The 8,211-nt window shown below is 33.4% G+C and overlaps 1 long non-coding RNA gene across 1 annotated transcript; it reads right to left on the reverse strand.

The window, feature by feature from the left end:
* Positions 1 to 1,350: 1,350 nt before the first annotated feature.
* Positions 1,351 to 6,221, reverse strand: LOC134260058 (uncharacterized). Its single transcript, XR_009990464.1, has 3 exons — positions 5,608 to 6,221; positions 4,560 to 4,748; positions 1,351 to 2,141 (listed from the first exon to the last, which is right to left on the reverse strand). It is a non-coding gene; the product is annotated as an uncharacterized LOC134260058 (long non-coding RNA).
* Positions 6,222 to 8,211: the final 1,990 nt, after the last annotated feature.

The following is an 8,211-nucleotide window of genomic DNA, read 5'->3' on the forward strand; positions in this document are numbered from 1 at the left end:
CTATTGCTTGTGAACAAGCAATATAGTAAGTCGTACAATATTATGTTCTCGTATGTGATAAACCGTACTAAGATGTTTTACTATATTTTTCTGAAGTTCATTCTTGTTTGCTGCTAATTGTGGTAAGATATTTTTTTTATTTTCAAATAATCTAAAAGAAATATTTTTACAAATAAATAAATATTTTTCAAACCTTACATAAATGTTTAGTCGGCGAATGTACATGCACGTCACGCACATGATTTTCGGGGTTTTGTTTAACCGTGTTTATCTCTGTAGCTTACTTTTAATTTATTTTTAAAGTAAAACAATAATTTGCAATGTCGTTTTTCATGTTTTAGACATTCATAAACATTTTGAAGTAATGAAAACAAATAGGTATCACTTTTAAGTTAAGTCATTTCATGCTGCCATTGTTTTCCAATCGTATCCCCCATTCTAAATATTATGAAATCCAATTCAATCAAATTTTACGGTTTACCTGCTAATATCTTCTGATAGAACAAAAAAAATCCTCTTTCTTTTGTCGGAGAATTATCTAAATAATTATTCATTATCTAAAATAATGATAAAAAAAAAATCTTACATGTATTTAGTACCATAAATACCCTTTTCCGTTTGCTTTTTTTTTTCAAAGTTGATGAAATAATATATTTATTGATAATTCTTTGAATCTAAAATCAATATAAAGCCGTATTTTGTTTTGGAAATATCGATTCCTAAATAATTTTAACTATTTTGCGTGAAGAATCGTGCGTTTGCGTTAGCAATCGTGTAAGATCGTGTAACGTGTAGAATCGTGAACGTGAAGGATCGTTCGTGTAACAGGTTTATTCGTGCGTTAATCGTGCAGAATCGTTCGTGTAACGTGATCGTGCGTGTAAGTTGTCAACAATAACGTTCCAGCCACTGTAGAAGGGTCTTCCGTTGGAGACGGAAGACCCTAATAAGAAACAGAGTAAAAACAATATGTTCCCCAACTTCGTTTGGGGAACATAATAATGATGAACAATCTTCATTAGTTGCAATCAGTAAGTAGAACAATACTTTTATAATAAACGCACAGAAATGGGTTGTGTATGTTTCGAATTTGAAGCTTTCCACTAGCAACCTCAATAGGAGTGTAAAATTCTCTGAAAGGTATATTATGAACATATTACATATGGCTGTGTATTCTTTTTTAGCGGCTTTGGCGGAATGCAGCAATCACTAAATCAAGTACAAAGCTAAAAGTCTTGTACATAAACATAAATAAGAATATCTACGCTAACTTATTCAAAAGTCAATTTCCACCAAATATTGTACAAGCTAAATATAATACATTTACAGCATTAAAGAAACAGATCTCTTTGAAGGTATTGCCCTGCATAAGAACAATTTGAATCCCCTACACTAAGGATGCTCTGTGCCAAGTTTCACTTTGGTTCTGGAAAATGATATTGTGAAATTTTAGACAATGATGATAATGGATAAAATTATGTTTTTAAAAAATTTACTGGTTCCTTTAGCTCAGATGGGCTAATAAGTATGCAACAGGCACAGTTTTGGAGTTGACATTGAAATGCGACTGGACATCTCTTCAATCTTTATTTAGAAAACTACATGTACATGCCCTATGTACTGAATTCCTTGGAATCATACACATGTTTATGCCTTTAATTAGTTGTATGTGCCAAAACAACAATTTTTTTTTACATTATACTGTAAAAAATACACATACATGTATTACAAGATCTTATATTCCTGCTGAAGACAGAGGATCTATCTTAATCATTAGAATAAGTAAGTCTAAACTTTGAAAGGAAAGACCTTAATAAAGAGGTCAACATGCTACACAAACAAAATATTATTATATTTAAAAATATCATTTATTCCAATGTAATTACTGGTACATGTATTTCTGTTACAAAAACTATTTCACTTGAAAAACTGAGAGCAATTGATATGTTCATATTTGTGGATTTATGTTGTCAAATCAAAATTTAAAAATGATACACAGTGTGTTTAAAAATTGTCTTCACAAACCAAAACTTGACTTATTTTCACTATGCTGTTTATTCCATGTCACATCCAAACAGATGATCTTCTGGCAAATCATGGTCATGCTTGGTATCAAAATTCAGTATTCAGATGAGTCACACCTATCCAAAAGAAATTGAAATTTTTAAATTTATAATTCTTTTACTAATAAAAAGTGCAATTCATGAGATTATAAATTAGATTATCAAATTGAGAGATAAGATATTGTCACATTTTCTGTGTATAATTTGTAAATTTTAATGTACTCTTTCATCAATTAAAAGAAGTTTACACCAATTAAGGCAGTCATTTATGCTATCCCCTAATAAGACAACATACAAGTGCAAAGTAATCATGCACTAGTGGGTTTAGGATAATGTGCTAGAGTATTTATGAAAACATACTAGCACGAGGTGACAATGTGCTAGCATGTACGTCAGTGATAATATGCCAGCACACTGAATCCAACATGCAGTGAAGCTAACACTCAACAGATTGTTTAAAGCTGTGTTTGCATGATATTTTGTTTTGTGTAAACACAGCAGCATGTTGTTTAAAGCTGCATTGGAGTGGCAGTCTGTTGAAATTAACATGCTAACACACTGCAACTTCACATCATTGGAACACCATAATTTTAAAATTGGCAAACCAATATCTTATGATTACTAACTAGGTAATTGCAACTGTAAATGCTGATTTCATGGTGACAATAATACTGGTAATTCACTGTATATCTGAGAACTGATCAATTATAATAAGGCGTGTCCAGATAGGGCCACTTGCTAAAGCTCAATAGCACTTTCATAAAAGCATGCCATCTTACCGACACAAAAGACGCCATTAGGCTATCACACAGCTCGCCATCACAACACTGAAAAACACTTTCGCACTAACACAAGTTCGCACCACACGCTGTCACACTAACACACAACACACTGTCACGCTAATACAATTTCACACAACAAAATATCAGGCTAACACGAGTTCATACAACACACTATCATGCTAACACAAATTCACAAACACGCTGTCTCACTAACACAAGTTCACACAACACGCTGTCTTGCTAACACAAGTTTTACACAACACGCAGTCTCGCTAATACGAGTTCATACAACACACTGTCTAGCTAACACAAGTACACGCAACACACTGTCACGCTTAGATGAATTCACACAACACACTGTCACGCTAACATGAGTTTACACAACACGCAGTCTCACTAACACGAGTTTACACAATACACTGTCACGCTAACACGAGTTTACACAATACACTGTCACGCTAACACAAAGTCACAAAACAGGCTGTCTCACTATTCACTAACACAAGTTCGCACGAAATGCTGTTGCGATAACACACTGTCATCCTAATACCATTTCACACAACACACTGTCATTCTAATACCATTTCACACAACACACTGTCAGGCTAACACGAGTTCACACAACACACTGTCACACTAACACGAATTCACAAAACAGGCTGCCTCACTATTCACTAACACAAGTTCGCACCAAACACTGTTGCGATAACACACTGTCATCCTAATACCATTTCAAACAACACACTGTCATCCTAATACCATTTCACACAACACACTGTCAGGCTAACACGAGTTCACACAACACACTGTCACGCTAACACAAATTAAAAAAACATGCAATATCGCTAACACGAGTTCACATAACACGCAGTCTGACTAACACGAGTTCACACAATATGCAATCTCGCTAACACGAGTTCACACAACACACTATCTCTCTAACACCAGTTCACACAACAAATTTTCAGGATAACAAGTTCACACAACACACTGTCACGCTAACACAAATTCACACAACATGCTGTCTCATTAATAAGAGTTCACACAACACGCTGTCTCGCTAATATGAGTTTACGCAACACGCAGTCTCGCTAACACGAGTTTACACAACACGCAGTCTCACTAACACGAGTTTACACAACACAAAGTCTCGCTAATACGAGTTCAATCAACACTCTGTCTAGCTAACACGAGTTTACACAACACACTGTCACACTTACACTTTATACACGATTTCACACAACACGCTGTCCCGCTAACACAAGTTTACGCAACACATCGTCAAGCTAACAAGAATTCACACAACCCACTGTCAGGCTAACACAATTAAGTTCACAAAACACACTGCCTTGCAAACACAAATTCATACAACACACTGTCTCGCTAACAAAAGTTCACACAACACACTCACATTGCTGAGTTTAAAGTAAAGGTCTACCCTAATATGAAGAGGTTTAACACTAACATATCTTTATATTAGTAAAGAGCTTCAAATTTAAGACAAAAACATTTATGCAGTAATGTTCCTTAACATGCATCTGGCATATAAAATGAATGAGACCTTAAAAACCTCACAGTACATGTTTACTTAGCTAAGTAAAGGTCTAAATTGATGCTATTCAACAATATATATCAACATCTCTAAGTATGTGAATGAGTGAAATTCTCAAATAAATATTATAAATCAAAGTATCAATAAGAAGCTGAACCTTACGTCGCAGGTTCCAATCCCATTGCTAAATGCTTTAGACAGGTTACTCCTATGAGACTGCATAAACCAAGATTCTGTGTCACGGTAGGTGTTAGCACAAAATGGATCTCATACTTCTTAAAGGCAATAAGTGCTGAGTACAAGTATATATTTGCAGCTAATACCATCCCAAGTGGTGGCACCATGAAATGACTGAAAAATGTATGATTAAGGCAAATAAACAAACATTAAACCATTACAGCAGTCTTATCAAACAAAAAAGCAAACTTTCTATTATTACAATTTTTTTAAACAAATTTCTTTTGCAATTTAACTGAGCAATATTTGTCCTTTTTTGTCAGTAAAGTATGATATTAAATAATTTAGACTTTTTGAGAAAATCTATTTAAAGCGAGTCCAGACAGCAGCACAAATCCCTGCCCATAATGCGAGCTCTTATGATAAGACCTTGGCAAAAGAAGATTGTGACTTGCACATTGCTCCACACAATTTTTCCGCAGTATACTTTGGACCCACAGTGCTTAGCTTCTTTAAAATGTTTAAGCTACATTCAAAATTCATTTCTATTTAATTTGAATTAGCTATCCTTACTCATGTTCACATGGAGCTAATGGGAAGTAATTTAACGAGCAGTGAATTCATTCGAATTAAACATTTGAATAAACTCTCAGTGTGAACACTGAGCATGGATGCACCAAATGTCAAATGAGGCTTGACAAGCACAATCTAAATTAAAACTAAATAAGTATCTGCCCTCACCCTTACAGTCACACTGTCAATATATAATTAGTTGAATATATTCTGTAACATTAAGTGCAGTTTGAATTATAGAGTATGATCACTATGATAGATAGTAGGACTGTTGAAATTACATCCTCAAATTAAAAAAAAAATAAAATATAAATCTGTGGGGATTTACAAGGTAAACAGAGAGCGTCTGAACTGTAAAACAGATAATATATCGGTGTGTCTGTGTATTTCTAATAACATCAATGTATGTCACTGTCATGTAATCAGTAGTGTAAATTTTAAGTAATAAAAATATTCTAACCTTCATTCCAATGGTCCAAGCCAATCATACATTAAAATGTCGCCGTCAGCTCTTTCATCACTCGATACAATTATCACTGGGGAATCCGAAGCAGAGTCAAGAGTGTTCATCCTTGTTAATGTGACAGTCAGAATTTCCTCGTAAACAATTCACACAAGATTCTTAGAATATATGAATAGGGATAATTCTGCTTAGAATAATGTTCCAGAGAAGTGACAAAGTACTTCGTAGCAGCAGATTAAATGAGTGTACATGTCTACAAACGGATTCTTTGTGAGAAAATGTTCAACTTCACAAATCATTCTATTTTCAGTTTGTAAACATGTGGCCGACGTCGACTCGAAGGGGCACACTAAAAACGGGATATACTAGAGACCTGATATTTACCTGACGTTTTAATTTTTAATTAAATGGTAATATTGAGTATTTTAAATTACTTATGTACAGACTTTATGACTTCGAGGCATATGCTATACAAAAATTCAATTGTTTGGAACATTTACAGACAAATTTGAATCAGGTCAAATCAGTGTTTAGTACATCGCGTCTTTAGTACCTTCCTATTTCCCACAATGCCGCGCGTTGTTTACAAACAAGCGCGAAAAAATCCTCTAAACTAGGTACTTATTATTGTTGTGTACATCATCACATTTTAAAATTATTTGAATAAAAAGAAAACAAAGAAAACGAACCTATATCTTTTAGATGCATCAACTAAAAATGTGCACATGTATGCAGTAAAGGCTTGGTTGGCTATAGTAGACAACTTGTTCCTGAAAGGTTTCTCACATACATGTACTTGTTTTATAAAAAAACAATTAAATATAGCTGGAAGTTTATTTCTTTTTATATCAAATGACAAGATTTTATAAGTTCGAAATTATTTCAGTCAAACTTTTTCATAATATACCAATATTTTTAGCTATCAGAAAAAAGCGTGTATGAGCTATTAACCCCTAATTATAGGGGCCAGCCCCTTTTCGTTAATCAAATATGAAAGCTCTCGTAATTACCCACAACTTTTGTAATATATTTCTTACCAAATTATTCTCGGTTTAAAAGTTATTACACAAAAAGTAGCAAAAATTCAAAGAAAAAAAATTACTAAAATTTGCCGTTTTATAGCTTCCAAACTTTAAGAAATCAGCTATATAATTTTATCGTTGTGCACATCTACAATGTATTGGCTACAAGTTCTCCAACTTTCGTGTAAATATCTTATGTCATTTTTGAGATTTTCAGTGGAAACGAGACATCAAAAATTTTCAATTAAAGGGCAATAACTCACAAATAAAGGCATGCATAAAAAAACTGAAAACAGGTTTAAATAGGTTTAACTACAAGCTATCTATCCTGAAAGTTTCATAACGATCAGTCCAAAGGTCTTTGAGAAATCGCCTGTCAAAAGTCGAGCGGGGAAAAAAAAAGAATAATAAGAAACAATAGAATAACAGTAGGGTCTTCCGAAGGAAGCGGAAGACCCTAAAATAATAATAACTGAAGACGGAAGCCGAGCTCGTTGCAAAGCAACGAGTGCATCTGTAACTTTCATTTTTTAAAAAAAAAAGAATAATGAAATTCAAAAATGGTTTAATCCTCCAAATCTTTATTAATTAATGCAACATTAAGTCATTTTTGGCCGGAAGAAGCTTTAAATTAAGCTTCCAAAAAAAAAAAAGAGAAATAACGCCTAAAAATGGCTTGAATCCTCTAAAGGTATGTTAATTAATGCAAAATATGCAAATTTTTGCTCAAAAACTTCCGGTTTAACCGGAAGTGTGTGACAAAAGAGCACACATTGCTCTATCATCGCTGACGACGGACGGAAAAAAAATTAATTTTTATGCTCCCTATAAAGACATATGTTACCCAAAAACAAAATCGGTAAGAAAAAAAAAACAATAATAATTTACAAGAACGGCAAAAAAAAATAACGTCTAAAACTGGTCTGAATCCTCTAAAGCTATGTTCATTAAAGCAAAAATATACGAATTTTTGCTACTTCCGGTTTAACCGGAAGTAATGAGGACGGAAAATTAATTTTTATGCCAGACATATATTTTGACGCAAAAACACAAATAGATTAAGCAAATAGATTGCTTGACATTTTGAACAACTGTGCTTCTTTGACGTATTACAAATTCTCAATACTTTTTGAGATATCAATTAAAAACTTTTGGCCCCTCTATATCCTTTATTTTAGGGGTCAGCCCTTTTTTCGAGATATCAATTGAAAGATCTCAGAATTCTTCACAACTTTTGTTCTATATGTTTTAACAAAATATTTACAATTAAAATGATATAATAGAAAAAGTGTTAGAAATTTTGAAACGCTAAATTTGACATTTTTCAGTCCATACCGAGCGTTAACTGCAGCACTTTCGGTGAAAGTTAACAACACAATGCAAATCTACATACGTTGCTCTATCTTCCTGAAAAGGTTTCATCTTCCTGTGATGAGCGGTTTTTAAGAAGAGCGACGGACAAACTGACCCTTAAAAATCACAAAACTGCAAAAATCTCCGAACCGGAAGTGACGTCATCAAAATAAAAAAAAAGGTATCGAGAGTTTTTAATGTTCTATCAGACCTTAAAGTTTCATAA

The sequence above is a fragment of the Saccostrea cucullata genome, unplaced genomic scaffold (genome assembly GCF_032062105.1).
Source record: "Saccostrea cucullata isolate Sc308-1 unplaced genomic scaffold, CSIRO_AGI_Scuc_v1 ctg12484, whole genome shotgun sequence".
NCBI lineage: Eukaryota > Metazoa > Mollusca > Bivalvia > Ostreida > Ostreidae > Saccostrea > Saccostrea cuccullata.